The 20,741-nt window shown below is 44.4% G+C and overlaps 1 long non-coding RNA gene across 3 annotated transcripts; it reads right to left on the reverse strand.

The window, feature by feature from the left end:
* Positions 1-15,771: 15,771 nt before the first annotated feature.
* Positions 15,772-18,343, reverse strand: LOC116150566 (uncharacterized). Of its 3 annotated transcripts, none has more exons than XR_010377896.1 (4): positions 18,218-18,343; positions 17,672-18,089; positions 16,545-17,545; positions 15,772-16,436 (listed from the first exon to the last, which is right to left on the reverse strand). It is a non-coding gene; the product is annotated as an uncharacterized LOC116150566 (long non-coding RNA). The 3 variants fall into 3 exon arrangements; XR_010377895.1 differs by having other exon boundaries at positions 16,545-16,694; positions 17,195-18,089; XR_010377894.1 differs by having other exon boundaries at positions 15,773-16,436; positions 16,545-18,089.
* Positions 18,344-20,741: the final 2,398 nt, after the last annotated feature.

Here is a 20,741-nt window from a genome sequence, read left to right on the forward strand (position 1 = left end):
AGCAGTTCCAAGTTCTGCCCCTCCTATCTGAAAACGATTTCTTTTTCCCACGCACGATGGTTTTGCCTGCTGTTACTTCTCTCCCAATTCACTTTCATGGCATCCCAGCTGATCTCTGCTTCCCCGGCCTCACCACACCAACGCCAGCACACATTTCCTTTAAAACCTCTTTACCATTCCCTCTGAGTCAGAAATTGTTGGTTGCCCCAGAAGGAGGAGTTCAAGTGTTTTGTGGACTGAAAGGCCCTTCACAAACTGGCTGGCCAGCCCCCCACATCTCCTTTTCTGCGGTGGGGTTAGACACCCAAATCTTCCAATCACAGTCTCCTAACAAGCTTTTCTGCAGACCTTGGGGTGGTCGCTGTGTGTGGCAGTGAGTAACACGTGGGTTTGGCACTCTAGGACAGAGCTGTGCACTGCAAGGCCAGGAAACTGGCAGTTGCTGCAGTGCATGACAAGTCCTGTTAGAGAAGAGAGAACAGGATGGGGAGCACTGGCCCCCAGATGTCGGCTGTGCGTGGGGTCCTGTGTGGAGGTCTCCCCGTGCCTGGTCCCTGCGCACTTCAGCCTTTCCTGTCCTTCATCTGTGCTCTTCCCTCTGCCGGAAGTGTCCTGCCTCTGCTTCCACTTCTGGTAAAATCTGACTTATTTTTCTTGTTACAGCTCGGTGTCAACCATTTAAATCTTTTCCTTTCAGAGAGTTGGTTTCCTTTTCCTGTCATCATAGCACTGTGTTCACAGCTCTGTTAAAGCTGTTATGATGCTCCATTGAAGACTGTCAGCCTGACCAGTGGTGATTCCACAGGGGCAGAGACCACCAGGGTGACATCTAGCACTGGTGTGCGCGTGCACACATGCGTGCACAAGCACACACGTGCGTGAGTAGGCATGCATAGTACCTCCTTGAAGATTTCTGTTGAACAGTGAAATAGCAAGACATTTTTCTCTGAAAGGCCTGAATTTCAGCTAATATCTGAGGACATTGTTTTCTTTTATTCTCCTGCCATTTTCTGTGAGAAGTAAATACTTTTTCTCCATTGTGTGTATCATCATTCAAAATTACCTTATCTGGATGTTAGCAAACTCATTTGTAGCTTAACCACACTGCTCAAACTTTATTCCTAATGATTTAGAACTATAACTAAACTGTCACGAAGTCCACCTCCCCCTCAGGGGTGGTACTGAGTGCTGGGGCGATGGCACACAGCAGCACAGACGTGAGACAGGTGGGCACTAATGAGGGATATTGAGGAACAAGGACTCCTGTGGGGTGTGCCAGCCTGAAAAGGAAGCAAAGAAAGTGGTGACTAAGCCAAGACTAAAGAGGCAATAGTGGAGGGGCTGCCAACAAAGCTTTCAGCAGGGAGGGAGAGGCCAGTCCTGGTCAGAGAACAGAAGTATTTGAACCTGACAGAGCAGAAAACCAAGTTGGTGAGGAGAGTGGAGGGCACAAGAGCCTGGAGGGGTAAGCGAGGCAGGGACCCAAGGGTCTTGTAAGCGCTTAAGATGTTTGAATGTGATAGTGAGTCGAGACTTTATTAGGAGGGACGAGGGGGCTCACTAGGTTTTAAGCACTATTATCTCTGGCCTCAAAAAGCCATCCAAGTAGAAATGCAATAAGGAAGTAACTTAGGCAGATTAGGTGGAAGTACGAAAATAAAAATGGCAGTAATACATGAGAATACTTTGAAAAGGAACACATGGGTTCTTACTAAGCATTATAAGTAAATAAGTGAGGTGAGGAAGGAAAAACGAAGGCTGTGGTTTACAGCAGAACGCTGACAAATACACGGAGAAGAAATTACTTTTAAAATTACCATGTTGCAACTGTCATAGTATTGATACTGAAGGGTGTCATCAATGAACACTAAAAATCAGTGGGTAAAAGTTGTTAAATAGCAGGCTGTGTTTCCCACTTCCCAGCTTATTAGTTGCTTATTGCCTATTAATTTCAAAGGGGGAGAAGGTATTTTTACAGCAGATAAATGTGGTGGACCCCATCCTAACTGAGGGATGAAAGTTTGTATCCCCAGTAATGGTGGCCTGCCAGCCTCACAGGATGTCAGTCATGTGGTGTCCACAAACTACCTATGGGGAATAATCACAAACTCAGACCAAGGACTTTCTATGAAACAGTGGGCCCATATGCTTCAAAAATACCAAGGCCATAAAAGACAGTGAGAGACTGAGGAACCTTTCTAAATTTAGGGAGACTAAGGTACATGATAACTAAATGCAGTGTGTAGTCCTGGGTTAGGTCCTTGATCCCAGAGTAAAAGTTGCTGCAGGGGACATGGTGAGAATTTCGATATTCCAGTCTTCTAATGAAGGTTAAATTTCTCGAATTGGATTTATTTTATCAATGGTTGTATGGCTCTGTAAGAGAATGTCTGATCTTAGAAGCTAAAAACTGAAGTATTTAGAGGTGGGGGGGTCAAGATATCTTCAAGTTTCTCTCAAATTACTGAAATATATACACACATACTTGCACAGAAAGAGAATATAACAGAACCTTGATTGATGAGTCTCGTGGGCTATGTAAGTGTTTGTAGCTTGCCTTTAAATACGAAGCTTTCAGATTTTTGGAGATACATACTGAAGTATTTATGAGTGACATGATATTATGTGTAGGATTTAATCCAAAACCACTTGAAGGGAGGTGGTCGGTAGGAATACGTAAGAAGTATGGGGCAAGCTGGTGTGTTGAAAATTGTTGAAGCTGGGTGATGGGTAAGTGGTGCTTCGTGAAACTCTTCTCCCTGCTTTTGTATATATTTTAAATTCCTCATGATAATAAAAACATAGTGGTGAAAAGGAGGGTTTTAATTCATCACAAATATTCCATGAACATGTATTGCTCAAAAAGTAGTCACAGAGAAAGACTACGTTTTCAGGGTACTCCACAGCCTTCCCACTAGAGGAACAAAGGGACCTGGGGAAACCTCTGGGTCTCAAAGCTGCGTGGCCAGGAGGGTGGGACAAAGTTGTGTTGGCAGTGCCAGCCCAGGGAAGGAGGCCGAGGACCTGCAGGGGAGATGCAGGGTTTGCATGGATACGGAATTTTGGAAAGAGGAAACATATCGAGAGACAGTTTCTGAGAAAGTTTTTTGTGTAGTGTGCTGTGTAATACGTCGAGGCCAGCTCCTTTATGAAAACCCACAGTGAAGACATAGGTCAGTCCTTCAGGGCTTCTGTAGTTGGACTGTGTTTGCTTTGAAAGTCACTCCACTCACAGCCCCGGGTGCTGCCTGGGACAGCAGCTTAAATTCATACTGTTTCTGGGAGCTGTCCTCTGGGATCATTGACCTATATAGTGCCTGTCTGCATCGAGGCAACTGTATCCCACAAGGCCTGAGAAAAGATTGTGTTTTCACCATGATTGCCTGCTTGTAGCTCTCAAAGAAAGGAGTTGATGAGTCATGAGACATTTTGGAGAGACTTCCCAATTTGGATGTTTCAGGCAGAGAACCAGATTTAATAAGCATGTTGTTTTTATTAGATTGAGAAAGTTTTAACTTCCTGGAGACCTGGCAAAATGGACATTCTTTTTAGTCCAACGTCCATGCACACTCAGAGTCATTCCTCTAACAGGAGGGAAGGTCGATGTCTAGACATCCTTGCCTTTCTCCAGAGTTCTAGACTGTGCATGGCAACCACCAAATACGCTCCTGTGTTCTTCCACACAGTCACTCCTGCTTTCCCAGCCCCTCTTCCCTGGGCTGGAGCTTGGCCCCAGGGACTCTAGAGTGGGGGCACCAGGGCCGAGTGCCCTGTGGTGGGCTCACAGACGTCTCCTGAGAATGTGCTTCTCTCCCCGGGCCCCCTCTCCCAAGGACACTCCACCTCATTGCCTTAAGAAGTGGACACATGCACTCAGTAATCCAAGATGGGCAGCTCCCGCTGCTCCGTGGTGGTGGAGGTCTGTCAGGTCGGGGAAAGGAGCCCTGGAGCAACAATGGACTCCATTTTGAACATGAACCACAACCAGCAGAAGGGGCTTAAAGTTTCCCTCCCTGATCCCGGAAAACTGACTGGAGTTTCCCTAGGCTTGCAGAGCCTCTCCACCTCTGTGTTTTTCCCCCCTGTCTCTCCCCACTTTCTTCTGGCCAGCTGTCTTCCAGGGTTTGCATAACTCAACTCAGACACTTTGACCTCCTTCAGGAAGCCTTCTGTGACTACCTTCCCACATCCCGTCCCTGGCTGGATCACGGCCCATCCGGGGTGCACCTGGCTCTTACTCTGTTGTGCAGGAGCGCCAGTTTATGTGTCGTTTATCTGCTGCTCGTTATGAACTTCACAGTCCAGGACTCAGTTATCCTCATCATTTTCCACAATGGCTGGTCAGTAGTAGACGTCTGCTGAACTGAAAGCATCCCAACTTCGCTAGCTCGCCCGCCAACCTTTGATAGGTTTCTATCAATTCTTAGTGAGCTGCTTTTATTTTCAATACCGTTCACTATAGTGAATCCAATAGACTTGGAATTCTTATCATTTGTAGCTTTTTTCCCTAGATTCCAGTGATAGCTATTTTTATTTCCTTGTTTCTTTGTTTTGACATTATAATGTTAGATACTATATACTAAAGTTGAGTGAATGATAATTTTCCATATGTCAGCATTTTTACAATCATACTTTTGTCTGGGTATATTTTAGTCACTTTGATTAGACATAGGAAATACTGCTTCCTTGATCTAGTTAATGAAACACTTAAGTCTCATCAGAAACACATCCATCACCACATTTGTAGTTACCACTGTAGAAAGTGAATCTAAAGCAGTTTATGTCCATACTTTTTACCTTCAGTTTCAAAGGATAACATTTTCTGACCTTATCCCCCAACTCTAGGGGTGTTACCCTGTTTGAATGTACAATCTTCACAATTTGTTTTGTGAACAAATACATAACACAGGCACATGGAGACAAATATGCATTTCAAATTTTTCATTAGGTCAGATACTTGAATTTATCTTTTTCTTTGGTCATATCTCCTCACATTTAGGTTTAGAGTATTTCTCTGATGCTCAAGCTCCATCAAAGTCCCAGAGTTAGTGAAATATCTATCATCTTATGAGTGGGAAAAGTGAGCTAATGTGTGGTTTTCATGCTTTTTTAAAAAACTGAGATGTATAGTAAGAAGTACATTTTGTTACAGCCCACTACACACACACACACACACACACACGAAGCACAAGTTTCATGAAATATTGTTGATGGTGGCACAACTTTGTGAATGTTCTCAATGCTAGATTGTATGCTTAAAAGTAGTTAAAATGGTGAATTTTGTGTATATTTTACTACAGTTTTTAAAAGTTTCATGAAGTAAAATTTACCTTTACTTTGTGCAATTTTCTCTGGTCCCGTCTGTTTTGTTTTTGTTAATTCTAGTTGCAACCCTTTGAATTGATTTATGACTCACCATGGTCACAACCTGCCCCCGGTGAAACGCTGACCTGAGGGTGAGGAAGCTGAATTTATTCACTAGATTTTCACACAGCTCACTGGGCTCTTTGGTTTTCCAAAGCGTTTGAAACAGTATAATTAAAAAGAATGAGTAAAAGGAAGCTAATCATTCCCCATATATGTGTATATAATTCACTATTTTTGAAGGCCAAGTTTGGAACCATATTTAGAAAATCTGACTTAATTGTGTAACTGTAAATTGTATCTAAATTTGCAAATCTTTCCTTCCTTAATTTGGGAGTATGTGATTCTGTCAACTACTATTTTTGTCTTTAGTGCTAGAGGTTACAAATGCAAATGCCTTTAGGGACCAGACCATTAGCAGAAATGTGTGAACTGCCTGGAATGATAAGGGGGAACTTGCCCAGCCTGGAGGCACCCACTTTCTGCTAAAAACAAACACTCAAAGTGTTGTATCCACAGAGAGTTTATGTGACCCACTGGCTGAGTTTGAGAACCCAGTTACAGACAGTTGTTTAAGAGGTGTGACCATGAAGGCCACAAAGGGAAGAGAAGTAGTAGGATCAAGGAGTGACAGGAGAGATTTTTAAGATGGGAAGGACCTGAATGTACGGAATGGAAGCATGGAGAACGTGACAGCAGTGGGTGAAAATGCTGCGATCCTGCTTTTGAATCTGTAATACGAGTATTGACGAAGACTTTATTTGTAGTTTCTATCAATATGATAGGATTTTATCCAGCAACCCAAAGTGCTTTTCTATTACGATATTAGTAATTGTGACTACCGCTTCTTTACCACTTTGAATTTGTAAGATGTTTTGCATATACAGAATCTCATATCCCTAAAATGACCCCTGAATGTGAATAATCACCATTTCCATTTTATAGATAAAGACAGTGAACTCTGAGATATGAAACAATCTGCTCAAGATTCCCTTGCTAGTGTGGAAAGCCAGACTAGAACTCCAGATTCTGTGCATTTTCCATCCTCCCATAATGTGTTCCGTGTTCTCTGTCAGCAGAATGGAAGTCCCATTGTGGAAATACTGCATTTCACTCAGTGGAAATTTTTTTGCTATACCTTGCTTAACATGGCAAAGTGGAAGACAGATAACTTTCTATATAAAGAACTAACCAGACTTAATATATTGCTCTCTGATGAAATTCAGTCGGACTGTGACATCTTTGCTCAAAGAAGAATAGCTTCGTTTCTCCTGGAAGACATTAACGTGTCTGCAGGCCCAGTTCCGGTTATGTAACCTTTGCTGAATGAAGATATGAGTTATTTTAGATCTATTTGAGATTAGAATTCTTTCAGTCTTGAGATCTTGATCCTATCGCCATATCCTGGTGTGTTTGCAGGTGAACATGGCTCTTCTTGGTATGCTTCCCTGACCCCCCCAAAAGCAGAACTCTTCAGTGAACACCTATGAAGTTCCTATTTTGATCTTAAGCCTGATGTTATTTGTTGAGGGGTATACAACAAAATGCTTAGTTTTTATAAATATACAAAGGAAATACTACATATGATAGGGCTGCATTATCAAAGGTATTACAGTGTTTGGGGAGAGATGAGACATTTATGAACAAGACAATATATAACAAAATTCTAGATAATCAGAAGGCAAAATGTGTTGTGCTGAAACTAGGTGCTGTGAGTACCAGGGTAGGGAAAAGAACTTAGCTAGTAGTTTGGGGACTAAAAGGATTGACAAGAGTTCCCTCAGCCAAAAGCAAGGAGGAAAGTATCTGAAACAGGAAGTGAGAAAAGCAGACTGGATGGGTCAGGGAGTGCACGGCGGGGAGGAGTGAGCAGCAACACGAGACAGGCAGGTCAGCTGGTCCCAGGCTGTGACTCAGCACCAGACTGAGGAGTTCTGACTGGATCCTAAAGGCAGTTGGAAGTCTTTGGAAAAACTAAGTTTCAGAGTTTCACTTAGAAATTGCTGAGTTTAGGTGATAATTAAAAGTCCATCTAAATACTGCAGAGAAAGTATTAAATGTTTGGTGGAAAATTGGGCCTTAAGATCCTGACAAAATAATTGGCCTAATTAATAGGTGGAGAGGCTCGTGTTGGCAGAGAAGTGGAAGCTGTCCCTCTGAGGCTGAGGGAGCTCAGACCTGAACTTCAGGTCAGGTTGTTTGCTGAAAAATGAGGTTGCCAGCAAGCTGGAGAAGTGAGGCCTGTAAGAGTGGTTGTGAGGAATGTGCTTGGAGGAAGTTGAGTGTCAGAGATGCCCCCTTTGTTGCTAAGTCAGTTGTACGGATTATGGGGACGTGGCCTGCTCTTCTCTCCTGGCTCAGGTTGTCACATTCCTCTTTGTGGAGGTCCTTCTCCTCCCCTGTCTGAGAATCGATGAGCAGGGAGATTCCCAGTTCCCTGTAACCGTGCTAGTCCTTTCAAGCATCTACAGTTCCGGTTGGTGTTGTGGTAATCCAGTAGTCCGTGGTATGCTCAAAGACCAAAACAGCAGTGCCTTTGTGTGTTATATCATTTCATAGTGTATTTTTTTTTGAAATCTTGAATGTATGTCTTGAACTATACCTAGGGAGTTTATACACAGATTAAAATCTTGATGTAAAAATCATGCTGATGTTTAGAAGACATTCTGACCCTATCCCTCCACTGTTTGACGTTCTCCAAGGTATCTACTTTTGCTTTAACTTAGAGTTCTTACGTTAACTAGTGTATTTGAGCACATTGTTGTATATTTGTTAGTCATTTCTAATTTTCCCTTGGTCAGTTTAGACTCAGATTTATTATGAGAAGTCTCTGATGGAAACAGCTTAGAAATGGAGGAGGAGGGATAAAATAATTATGTTAAGGAACACAGGAGGGTATGGTTGGAGAAATAGGGAGGTAAAGGTAGAGATGGGGAGGAAGCTTCCCAGATCAAACTCCTAGACCTCCTGGAAGCCAAACCCCCTCATTTCCTCCAGGACCAGATTCTATGCTCTCCCTACTCCCTCTTCTTCTTTCTGGGCCAGATCCATTTCCCCCTCACCCCATTCCTTCCAAATAATTTATTTTAACAGGACATCCTGTTTGTACACACTTAAGCCAGAAGATGGAAAGAGCCTTTGTCCTGGAAGTTAGTTCTCTTCCAGATGGAACAGACTCTGCAAAGCATGGGTCTTGGAATGAATGGGTTTGGATTTGCATCTCAGCTTCCATGCTGGCCTCTGCCCCATAACCCCTGATTCTGTAACAGTTCAATGGAAAGGTGCCTGTCATTCAATCGGTTCGGGGGAAAAAATGAACTTCCCTTCCTGCCAACACTGGTGCTTTTCCTTTGATTCTTGGCCCCTCCTGTGTGATGTTGACCCTGCCCTGCCCTTGGGCTGCCTGCCACTCAGTTTGCCCTGCTGGCCACAGCTGCACATGTTCTGACTTTAAGTCCCTGTGTCTGATCTTGAAGTGCTTTGTTCTGTTCCAGATTCTGTTTCTGGTGCTCTTCTTTGATTTCTAACTACAATTAGCCCATAAACAATTGATAAAAGTTAGTATCTGAAGGTTGATTTTCTGATGCTTTAAGCTTCAGTGGGTATATAATAGTTCAAGTTGTATGCATAATCAGTGGGTAGTAATTGTTGATTAAATGTGACAAAACTTGAAATTCAGTAAATACTGTTGATTCTTATGTTTATGCATTATTAAATGTTTCTAGTTTTTCATGTATTATAAAAATAAAAGTAAGTATATATTAACTATGGTTATAAGCCACAATTTATATGTTTATATTCTTGAATGTGAAAACATTTTGGCATTACTATCTGTTATGGATTGAGTATGTTCACCCAAAATTCATGTGTTGAAGCCCTAACCCCCAGTGTGGCTGTATTTGGAGGTGAGATGTTTAAGGAAATGATTAAGGTTCAAAGTGGCCATGAAGGTGAGGCCCTGATCCAGTAGGATTGGTGTCCTTGTGAAGAGGGACACCAGGGAGCTCTGGGGTAGCCTCTTTCCTAGGTATGACTGAGGAAAGGCCATATGAGGACATGGCGGCCAGGAAGTGGCCCTCACCAGAAACAGAATTGGCTAGAACCTTAGTCTTGGACTTCTGGCCTCCAGAACTGTGAGAAAATAAATTTCTACTGTTGAGGCCACTCAGACCATGGTATTTATGGACAGGAAAAACTCAATTATGAAAGAATTGATCCCTGGGGAAAAGTCTCTCTAAATATTACTTGCTTCCTGGGACTCTTCCAGATGTATCTGTCTCAGTTAACACCACATATAGAATACTGAAAATCAACTACTAAAAATAAACTTCTAATTTCCACATTATATATGAAAATTTCTGAAAAGATATTTACATCCCTTACCCTCTTCATGGATTGTGTGTTTTATATCAGCTCTTAGATTACATAGCTGGTTTTTAGATGAAAATATAAATATTTATAATGATTTTTAAGTTGTCAAATGAGGGAATAATTGTTATTTTTTATAAATAAATACACATTTGTCCAAAAGGGTATAAGAAGGTGAGCAGATTACTTTTCTGATAACTTTTAGGGCAGTTACCATGGTAGTTCCACCAGTTACTGAAAGAATCTTAGAAGGTTAAGGAAATAAACATTTCCTTTAAGGTCTGTCCTCTAATTCAGCGTGTTAGCATGATGGAAGGTGGTGTGAGTGCAGGGAGTCCAGACTGTGGACCTCATTTCTAAATAACATCTGACAAGTTACTTTAGCTCTTTGGTCCTCATTTCCTCTATTTGTTGAAGCAAAGGATTGAACTAGAAACTATACTATGACTAAACAGAGCAGCTACATTAGAAAAAACTCAAAAAATATTCTTCTTAAAAAAAAACTAGGGGTAAGGACTTCAGTCAAAGCTAACTGGAAATTAAAACTGGTATTATTTTGACTCTGAAATACTTTTATCTGCTGAGCTCCAGAAATAAACCTGCTTCAGGGTGAAAAGGAAGTAGAAGCCAACATTTCATCATCAAAACCAGTATATCTTGCCAATTTGCCAACAAGCAAACAAAAACCCGTTTTGTGCTGCTTCTTTCAGCCATGGAAAAAATATGACTCAGTTCTCTCTGGCAGTACAAGTGGCAGAGGTGCTGTGGTCCTCTGGGCAGCAGATGGCCAGTGAGAGACCCACACACACCAACTCAGAGGCTGTCAGCCCACCGCCGTAGTTAGTGGTGGTGCACCCTGTCTTACGAGGACCAAGGGAAGGAAGTCCGTAATCTGTTAGAACCCAGGAGGAAATAGTCTGTGGCCCTGGAAGGGGAGGCTGAGAAGTCTTAGATTTTCTTGACTGACTGATGAATCGTGGTTTCTTCTTTAAATGTTAAAAGCTCCCAAATCATGAAGTTAATTATACAGTTTTTAAAAATTAACAAATCAAACAAAAGCGGCTTAAAACTTGACATGGCGGAATGGCTGGCAGCGTGACAGTGGATGGAAGAAGGTCAGGAAGACGTCTGGAGGGCAGGGTCTATAACACTACATTTCCTGTTTCACAGGCAGTTCTCCACTCTGGCCATACTGTGTGCAGCAATACGGTGAGAAAAACCCCTCCAAATACGGAAGACACACTGCCTTACTGTTTCTAAATTAAACTTTTAATTTTGAGGTAACTACAGCTTCCCGTGTGCTTGTGAGAAGGAGTACGGAGAGGCATGTTAGTGGTACTGGTGGCGTCATACACCAGTGGAGTGCAGCGTCCCAGCCAGATCCTGGTGTTGATGCTGTCAAGATACAGAGCACTACACACCCACCAGGGTCCCTCCGGCTCACCTTTTAGAGACACACCCACCTTCTCTTAATCCTGGCAGCCACTGATCTGTCCTCCATTTCTATAATTTTTCACTTCAAGAATGTCCTATAAATGGAATTATACAGTATATAACCCTCTCGCATTGGCTTCTTTCATTCAGTGTAATTCTCTGGAGAGTCATTCAGATTGTTGTATGTATGTATGTATCAGTGGTTCATTCCTTTTTTATCATGGAGCACTATTCCATGATATGGATGGATCACAGTTTAACCATTCACTCATGGAAGACATCTGGGTTGTTTCCAGTTTGGGCTATTACAGGTAAAGCTGCTATGAACGTTTGTGTACAGGTTTTTGTGTGAACATAAATCTTCATTTCTGTTGGGTAAATGCCCAGGAGTACAATTACTGAGTTGTATGGTTAGTTGCATGTTTAGTTTGCTAAGAAACTGACGAACTGTTTTCCAGAGTGTTTGCACCACTTTTCATTACCACCCGCAGGATATGAGTGATCAGGTTTCTCCCCATCCTTACCAGCTCTGGGTGTTGCCAGTGTTTTTATCTTACCCATTCTGGTAGGTAAACAGTGATAACTCATTGTGGTTTTAGCTTAATGGTTAAACTTATTTCCTTAATGATTCATTATATTGAATATCATTACATTGAACATCTTTTCATGTGCTTTTTTGTTATCTGTATATTCTTTTTGGTAAAATATCTTTTTATATCTTTGCCCATTTTCTAATTGGATTGTTTGTTTTTTACTATTGAGTTTTGAATGTTCTTTATATAGTTGAGATACTAGTCCTTTGTTGGATATGTAGTTTGTGAACATTTTCTCCCAGACTGTAGTTTGTCTTTTCATCTTCTTAACATGGTCCTTTGCAAAACCATGCAAAAGATTTATTTTTTAATTTAAAAAATTTGGGAGGGGGTATTAATTAGGTTTTTTTGTTTATTTATTTATTTATTTTAATGGAGATACCGGGGATTGAACCCAGGAACATACTCTACCACTGAGCTGTACCTTCCCCCCCCAAATATTTATCATTTTTGATGAAATCCAATTTATCATTTTTTTCCTTTCATGTATCATGTTGATGGTCTGAAGTCTAAGAAATCTTTGCTTAGCCCTAGATCCCAACGATTTTCTTTTTTTTCCTGAAAGTTGTATAGTTTTGAGTTTTACATTTAAGTCTGTGATCCATCCTGACATAGAATAGACTGATTTGATCACTTAACTCTTTTTCAGAGTGGCTTAGCTCTTTCAGTTGCTTTGTCTTTCCATATAATTCGCTGTATCTACTAAATATCTTGCTGGCATGTTGACAAGAATTGCATTAAATTTGTATAGTTGTATTATATCAATGTGAGGAAACTTGCTATTTTTACTATATTAAGCCTTAGAATCCATGAACACTCTGTATTTCTCCATTTATTTAGGTCCTCTTTGATTTCTTCCATTGACATTTTGTCGTTTTCAGCTTATGAATCCTGTTCTTGTTTTGTTAGATTTACATATATGTATTTTATTTTCTTGAGTGGCTATAAATTACATTGCATTTTAAATTTGAAGTCTGTTCATTGCTAGTATATGTATACATTATATACATACATACATACATACACACGTACGTACTGTTAACTTTCGCATATTTACTGTGTATCCTGTGAGCCTGCTGAATCAACTTTATTAAGTCCAGGAGTTTTTGGTAGATTCCTTGGGATTTTCTTTGTAGATAATCATGTCAGCTGTAAATAGGGACAGTTTTCTTTCTTTCTTATAGGTATGCCTTTTATTATCTTTTCTTTCCTTATTGCAATGACTGGGACTTCCAGCACCATGTTGAATAAGAATGGTGAGAGCATACGCCTTTGCCTTGTGCCTGATCTTAGGGAAAAACATGATCTTTTACCAGTAAATATATTGTTAGCTGTAGGTTTTTTGTAGATTTGTTTTATTGCTTTGAGGAAGATCCCCTTTATTCCTCTTTTTCTGAGAGTCTGTTTTTATCATAAATGGGTGTTAATTGTGTCAACTGCCTTTTCTGCACATCAATTGATATGATCATGTGACTTCTTTAACCTATTATTCGTGGTATACAGCAAATGTAAATACAAATGGAACATTCACTGAGAAAGCTCTTAAAGTAAGACCGTTGCTTATTATGAGATTCCTTCCTGGAAGCCAAATAGTTCCAGCAAGATACGTTGATTGGCTGCTGCCACCATTGTTTCCACATTTGGAAAAGCTCAAGAATGCTTTCACTTGGAAAATCACTGGGAAATCTGACAAGTACACAGCCTGCACAATTTGCAGGGTTTTTATAGTTGCATACTCTTTCCAGAAGTCCAGAGTGAAGCCTCCTGTGCCCTCTTTGCCATGAGATTGCTGTCACGAGTTCTTGCTCTTCTGAATACTGAGGGTGATAAACATTCTTACTTCCTATCACTCCTTCCTTAAAAAACAATGAAACCCTAATGTGTGTCTGTTAATCCCCAACCCCTAATTTATCCCTCCCCACCCTTTCCCCTTTGGTAACCGTAGGTGGGGATTAACAGACACACATTACTGTATGTAAAATAGATAAACAACAAAGGCCTATTGTATGCACAGGGAACTATGGTCAGTTTCTTATAATAACATATAATGGAAAAGAATCTGAAAAGAAAATATATATGTATGTATGTATATAACTGAGTCACTTTGCTGTACACCTGAAACTGGCATTGTAAATCAACTATACTTCAATAAAAATTTAAAAATAAATAAATAAATAAATAAATAAATAAATAAATAAATAAATAAATAAATAAATAAAACCCTTTATATTTCTTGACTTGAAAACACCCCTCTTCCTCTACTATTGCCCAATGTCTGGAATAGTCTTCAGTTACACGTTCTCCTATTTCTTTTCTAACCTTCACGTAAAGTACTCGGATTCGGTGCTTCTGGCAGGTCAGCTCGCAGAACATCAGGAACTGCAGGGTTTGGGCTGAGTGACTCTTCCAGAGCACTGCCAACGCTGGAAGCCTGGTCTCAGCCCCACGGCCGGGTCTGCCACTTCAGGAGGCACTTGGGCTCCGCCTGCGGCTCTAATGAGTGTGCATCTGAGAACCACATGCTCCCAACTCTGTGAGTGACACTCTGGTGAGGTCACGTGAGCATCATGCCCACTGCAGTGGTCCCACATGTGGATGGGGTCTCAGACTACTTTCACAATCTGAAGGAAGTAATGGACCCTTCCCCGTGATCTTTTTGTCATCTAGCATGGCACACACAGACCTAAGGCCTCTCCGAACCCACACCCCGGGAGGGCCTGCGGCCGACTGGACACACGTCGCCCACTCAGCAGCGGCAGAGCTTTGTTCACTGTCCTTGTGCAAGTGGCATATTAACCCAGGAATATTTTCCTTTTCTTCCCGTTTATCTGTCATATTTTGACTTTGACAGGGATTTTACATGCTGGCAGGTGTCGTGTCTGGTGAGAACCCGCTTCCTGTTTCAGAGACAGTGTCTTCTGTGTCCTCGTCTGGAGGATGGGGGGAGGGGGCTCTGTAGGGTCTCTTTCATAAGGACACTGATCCCATTCATGGGGGATCCACCCTCGTAACCCAGTCACCTCCCAAAGCCCCTGATGCCTAATTAGGTACGGTACCTAATACCATCATCTGGGGGATTAGGAGTCAACATATAAATCTGGGGGGGACACAGACATTTGGCCCATAGCACTAGCTGAAGGTGTGAGGCAAGAGGCTGGGGCTGTGAGCCGGTCTCTGGTCACTCACGGTCTTAAGCATCTCATGGTGAAGTGTTTGAAGTGTATTCTGCATCCAGTAGGGAATCATTGAGTGTTTTAAATCAAGAGAGTAAAATTATCTGTGTAGGATATAAAACATCATTACTTCATGTTTCTTCCGTGCAGAAAATGGGTTGGAATAGAGCAGAGGTTCTCCATCCACAACCCCGGAGGATATTTAGCCCTGTCAGAGATGTTTTTGGTTATCGCAGCTGGTAGAGGGTGGGTGAGAGGGCGCTGCAGGCATGCAGTAAGGAGGTGGAGTCCAGGAATGCTGCTCAACACCCTCCAGGGCCCAGGGTGGCCCTCCCCATGCCATGCCCCAGCCCAAAGGTCAGCAGTGCTGCTGCAGGAGGCAGTTGTCCGGTGGACTTGGCCAGCCGGCAGCCCCTGAGCCCGCGGACGGACGGCTTGAGAGTACATCCTGAAGGTGGGGAGCAGGACTTACGCGTTGCAAGGGTGGGGAAAGGAGGCAGAAGTAAATCAGGAGCCCCAGGTTTCCAGACAGCCATGTGCACAGTGGCATCGCCTACTCAGTTGGAGAAAAACCAGGAAGCTGAGTGGTGGGGGAGTTGGGATCTCTGTCTGGACATGTTTGGTTCGAGACAAGCTTGAGACGCCTGAGTGTGGAGGTCAGGTCAGCTGTCTGCAGCTCAAAGGGAATGGCAGGACTGAGTGTAAAAGTGCTGGAATCTTCAACACGTGAAGGGCTTTGGAGCCTTCAAAACTGATGAGATTGCTTAAGGAGATGAGAAGGAGAAAACCAAAAATCATGCAGGGTGAAGCCCTGGACTCCTGCTGTAAGTTCATTAATACATTCACTAGATGTTCCTTTTTGAGATCATAATAACCAGAAAAACTCTTCGAACTCTGAAATCCTCAAAGTTCACAAAAATTAATATTGCTACATTACAATATAATCTTTGATTTTAAAAACCATTCTTTATTTTTTAAAGCTGCATTGTGATCCCCTTCACCCAATTTCTAATATTGGAAATACTGACGTTTGTTAGAATAATCAGAAGACATCCACTCCAGTCACCTGTAGGACACGTGGCCCTGGTGGACTGTGGACAAGGCTGAGGGGAGCTGGCAGACTGACGGAAAGTTCCTGAGTCAGTGCAGTCAGTGCCCTGGCCTCCACAGTCACAAAGGGCTTCAGCTGCTGCCACGGGTCCCCATAAGGTATGCATATCGCTGTCAGCGGAAGAGTGGTGCGTGGTGGGCTTAATATTAATTCTGAATAGTCATATAGGTAAACATTCTGTGTGAACACGTAGTTTTATTTGTTCATCTGAAAATTCAAGCTCTGATTACTTCAGACTCTTACGTTATGCCTAAAAAGTACAGGCTTTCAAAGTAGTAAGAGCAAGCAGTTCCGTTGCAGCGTGATGTACCCACTGAAAGACAAACTTGATCATAAAGAAGCACCAGATGGAGCCAGGGACTCTGCCATGCTCTGGAGAAGGGCGGGGAGGCCCTGTGTGGGAAGTGGAAGCATCTTGGCTTAGAGTTCCTCCAGGGACACACACCACACCTGCCTTGGAGACGCCAGGGCCTCTGCTACAGAACGTCTCACTGGACAGACCTTATGAGAAGTCAGCGTCTCCTCCGGGGTGGTCCAGCTGGTCCGGCTCGGGGACAGCCAGGACTCCAGGCTCCTCTGTGCTGATCGACTGTGAGCCCCTGGCTCGGGAGCCGGCCTAGTGGGCGTTGCCGGGTTGCCGCAGAGCTGCCACTGTCGTGAACAGATGTGGAATGTTACAAGAGACTGTAGTTTCAGATAAAACCACACAGAACCCCTCCCAGTGACACCTCCACCCCTAGCCCAGCACCGCGCTGCCTCCCCTGGTGCGCAGCCAGCAATTGTAGAGGTTCAGGTGCTCTTGGCCACACTGTCGAAGTGGGACCTGTTCAGAGGGTAGCTGCAGGGAAAGGAGCACTTCGTGGTGGGGACAGTGTGGCCAGTGTGGGAGGGGGACTTGGCCCAGCAGCCCTGATGCACCACATGGAGACATACCTGCCGGAAGAGTTGGGGCAAAACACTGAGCCTGAGCCCAGCTCTGCATAAAGGGGACTGAGGAACTCCCTCCCCTGGTCCCCATGTCTCTGAGCTGCAGGGCCCCAGCCATGGGACCCTGAGATAGGGCTGGGGCATCGCTGAAGGCTCCATGCAGTGAGCAGCAGGGCCTTACTGGGGAGGCCTGCTGTGGCTGCTGACCTTGACGGAGAACTCACCAAGTTGCTTGTGCTTTGCAAACCTCAGTTGACTCATCTGTGAAGTGGGGATCATGACATCTGCATCACGGGGCTGCTCAGGGTTACGCAGTCACTCAGTAAATAGTAACTCATTTATTCACCCCAAGGCGACATTATAATTATCTAATTCAGCAGTCATAATTCAGTATCACCATACGTTAGATACTTGGTGTGACTTACGCACACAAAGATATTTGAGAAGATACAGGATTTGCCCTCAGTTGTGCTTGGTGGGTCAGCTGGGAATTGAAATACCATTGGTGACTTTATTCTGAATATCATACATGGATAACTTGATGACTCCGGGAACAGCGTGTCAGGAAACACCACCTTCAGAGTTAGAAAGAAACTCAGTGAGAGGATGCGTTCAGCCCCACTGAAAGCAATTCCATGTGAAGTGACCACACACAATCTTCTGCCTTGGGCCGTGTTTATTCCCGGAGAATAGTGACTTACCCGCTGCTGAAAATATTGCTACTTTGGAGTTTTGTGACAGTACTCTACATTTCCCTTCCTGCAGTGCCATTTCATTTAATTATAGAATAATAGTGAACTGCAGCATTCCAGTCCATTCGCGCTGAGCAGACGCATTTGTATTTTTGTTCTTGGGGCTGCTTGAAGAAAACGTGGTAGAGTTCTTGCAGCTACAGACAAATAGCGCTGCTCTGTAAAGGCCCTGAAGTGAGCTCCCCGGGATCACCTGCCTTCCCTCCGCCCAGCTCTCCAGCCGGTACCGCCCCCTCCCCAGGAAACGAACGTGTCCGGAGAGAACTGTGTGCTGCAGCAGGCTGTGTGGATGGTGAGGTACAGGAAGAGCCTCTTCTTTCTTTGTGTTCACACCTGCCAGCTGTGACTGTTTTTTCTAGAATCCCACCTAAAGAGAGAAAGAGTACAGAATTGAAACATAAATGCTGACCCTTTCATGAGCCAGAAACGCTTACCTCAGAAATACACCGAACTCTAGTTTTGTCTTTGGGTCTTTTCATCTATTTATAGTTTCACCTTTGCCTGTAGTTGACTTGCAGGACCAATGGAGAGTGACCCTCAGAACGAAGGTAAGACTACCCTTTAGACTGGAGTGAGCAGGAATGCAGATTGCAGATGCGACGGAGCCACATGACTGCAGAGGCCGCCACAAATACTGGTGACCCTTGCTCTTCCTGTGTAAACTTGGACAGACCTCCGGGGCCTCCGAGGCTGCTCAGACATGTAAGGACAGAGCTGGAATAATCAGCCCCGGATATAATGGTGCCAAAGTCAGAAATAGGGAAGAACATTAAAAATGTTAAACTAACAGAGCGTTCAGGGACATCCAGGACAGTATTGTCTATGTAAAACAAGAGGAGACTGCCAGGAGGAACACCAGTACAAGAAGGAGATGCAGGGGATTTTTAAATATAATTTGTATTGTGTGTTTATTTTTAAAACTTTTTATTATAAAATTTTGTTTATTTTTGAAACAAAGGTTTTATAGGTTATTTTTGCAACCTTCAAAATTAGTCAACTCTTGGTTTGGAAAACAACAAAAAACCTTCTGTTGTAGACTTTATATTAAACATGAGGAGTGGGAATAATATACAGTTTTTAAAGAAATAAGTTACAAAATTTAAAGGAACAACTGAGTAACAGAACGGACTCGAGTGCATAACCTGCAGGGACAGTGTGTTTGTGGAAATCAAGAGCGTACAGCGAAGAATCTCAGACGGGGAGAGGGTGTCTGCCCGCACTGATGGTGTGCCTGGTACCCATGGCTGGTCCCCCGAGAACACCTGAAGAGGCGGCATCTTCAGGCTCTTCTGGAAAACATACAGGAACCAGACAAGGTGGGGATCTGCTTCAGCTCTCTGGTGTTTGCTGACCCATCTGGAGGAGGGGCTGAGAAGGCAGAGCTGACCTTGACCCACAAACGAGGGGCCCAGGACCGCAAAGGTGGAGCCCTTTGCAGACTTATCTCAGGGCTGAATCTCGAGGCCGCGGTAGCCAGGGGCAGCTCAGCCTGGCAGAGGCTACATCCCAGCTGCGCGGCCTTGGGTGGCGCTGGATCACTGTGGTCTCCGGGACCTCAGCTCCTTTGCTTTGTGAGCACAGGAGGATTGAGAGGTGGCCCTTTAAATCCTAGTTCACCCGGCAGGAGGTCCGGCTTCATGCAGCTCACGTGGGGACGGGGAAGAGAGGGCTTTGTACACCGACTAGCAAAGAAGTACAGCGAGATGATAACTTCAGGTGGTGACAAGTGCTGTGGAAAAGCAAAATGTGGTTGAGAGGCTGTGATTGAGGGGAGCAGGGACTCGTCTGGACTCGTGGGCAGAGGGGCTCTCTGAGCAGGAGTGTGGGGAACGAGGCTGTGCAGGGGAGATCAGGGCCCACATGGGGGTGGGGTCCAGACAGCCTGGAGAGTGAGAAGCGGGGTTGGCCCACGGTGGGGGTTCAGGTGCCGACAAAGGACCCGAGAGGCCAAGAGGCCGAGAGGCCGAGAGGGAGGCTGCTGACTGGGCCAGAAGCTCAGCTTTTCCAGCCGCAAGAAGACAGGACACGGCGTCCATCAAATGTCGGTCAGACACACTTCCTGGGGCAGGTTTCCTTCCAGGAAGTTGTGAACAGTATCTCCCATCCCAGGTGCCGTGCCGACCTCACGACACGAAGACACAGCGACACAACATGTGGTCTGCATTCTCTCCCTCTCGGCCCAGGCGGGTCCCGACGATGGGGAGATCACGCTGCCCCTTTGCTCTGCAGTTCACTGCTAGAAGGTGAAGTGGATTCTCCGGGGCTCTGGCTCTGGGAACCCCTACATTCCTGCACAGGCCCCAGGACGGGCGTCAAGGCCTGACAGACAGCCAGGCTGAGCTCCCAGCCAACAGCCAGCCTCTCGTGTGTGCACGCCCCGGGGAGTGGGACTCTAGCAGCGCACACCTGCACGGAGGAGGGCCCGCCCAGACTGCAGATTCCTGAGCTGAACACCCGGCTGTTTTGTTTTAGGCCACTGGGCCTTGCAGTGGGTTGTTAGTACCAGTAACCGCAGCACCTCCTCCCTGCCGCCTGCAAGGATGCCGTCAAATAACACAACGGGAAGCAAATGATTCCCAGAGGTGCCAGGAGACGTGGGAGGCCCCGACTCATCGGTAGCCGGACCCAGTCTGCTTGTGCGTTATGACCGAGCTGGTGGGACGGCTGGTCCCTGAAATGGCCTCTTCCTCTCCCTGGTGAAAGCAGCCATGAGCCTCTGTCCTTGTGACTCATGATGCCACAGCTCTGGTAGCTCTGAAAGGCTGGGCAGTGTTGTTTGATTCCACATTTCATAGATCAGAAACAAACACCGGGGCTTGCTTCTCACTGTGCAGACCGAGGCAGAAGGGACAGTTTCACACCTGCTACAGAAGCGGTGTCAGATTTGTGATGGTGGCAGGATAATCGAGATGCTCGTATTTTAAATTAACCGTTTTACTTACTGTAACAAGAAGGAATTGGGGCGGGGTCACGAGGAGATATGGGTGGGCAGCCAGGCAGGTGAGTGCAGGAGGGCTGC

Source organism: Camelus dromedarius, chromosome 26, assembly GCF_036321535.1.
Source record: "Camelus dromedarius isolate mCamDro1 chromosome 26, mCamDro1.pat, whole genome shotgun sequence".
In the NCBI taxonomy this organism is placed as follows: domain Eukaryota; kingdom Metazoa; phylum Chordata; class Mammalia; order Artiodactyla; family Camelidae; genus Camelus; species Camelus dromedarius.